The sequence below is a fragment of the Chrysochloris asiatica genome, unplaced genomic scaffold (genome assembly GCF_000296735.1).
Source record: "Chrysochloris asiatica unplaced genomic scaffold, ChrAsi1.0 scaffold00007, whole genome shotgun sequence".
Lineage (NCBI taxonomy): Eukaryota > Metazoa > Chordata > Mammalia > Afrosoricida > Chrysochloridae > Chrysochloris > Chrysochloris asiatica.
In genome coordinates, this window is record NW_006408525.1 from 14,929,907 (window position 1) to 14,930,948 (window position 1,042).

The 1,042-nt window shown below is 36.9% G+C and overlaps 1 protein-coding gene across 1 annotated transcript in view; it reads right to left on the minus strand.

Annotated features, from left to right (window-relative positions):
* STXBP4 (syntaxin binding protein 4) overlaps window positions 1-1,042 on the minus strand; it is a 213,336-nt gene that overhangs the window by 208,130 nt on the left and 4,164 nt on the right. The gene's annotated exons all lie outside the window — the stretch shown is intronic.

The window sequence follows — 1,042 nt, forward strand, 5'->3', positions numbered from 1 at the left end:
AGAAAGATGAGGCTTTCTGCTCCCGTAAAGATTTACAGCCTCAGAAACCCTGTACAGGGTCACTATGAGTCGGAACCGACTCCATGGCACATAACCACCACCACTAGCAACTAGATTTTTAAAAGTAAAGTGATTTTAAGCAATCAAATGGATTTTCTCACCTGTATTTTTAATTCTCTTCACAAAACTTAAAAGAAATTATAGAGATAATACATATTGCTTTGGAATAGAACACCAAAAATTACTTTAGAATATATGTAAATAAATTTAAAGATGACTGAAGGGATTTGATTTTAGTTGATTTGTTTTTAGACTACATTGAATGATTCCAAAACTAAGTATTTTGATGAAATAGGTAAATAATTTTAAAATACGTCTTTCTGGCCATTTAAAGCCAATAAATCCGAATCTCCAAAAAGGTGAGAGAGAGAGAGTACATCATTGTTTTAGCGTAGGAGTCCGTGGGCAGTATAAACTAGTTTAACGTGCTCAGCTGCCAACTGCAAGGCTGGAGATTTGAGTCCACTCAGAGGTACCTCAGAAGCAAAGCCTGGTGATCTCCTCCCCAGCCCTTGGCCATTAGTAACCCGATGGAGCACAGTTCTCTCCTAACATAAATGGCATCACCATAAGCTGGAGTTGACCCTATGACCACTGTCTTCTTGTTTGTTTTCCTGGTACAAACCACAGTAGCTGCAATTTATGCCAGAATAAAAAAACAAAAACAGCAATGCCATTAGAATAGGGGGCACTTTCAAAAGAATTCTCCACAAGGTAGATCCTCGTGTTGTCTCAGAGCATAGACTTTTACTGGTCAAACAGACCTTGAATAAAATTTGAAATTATGTGTAGGGCTGCTAGTTCATTTATTCTACACCGGGCACTGTGTAAGCAGTATATATACATTACTCATTTAATTTAACAATTAAAAAGTATCTATGATTGTGGGATAGAAAGAAATGTCAGAAAATGTGATCACAGAAAGCTTGGAAGCCTGTCTTCAGCCTTTAACTGATTAGAATACCTAAAAAGGGTTCTAGAA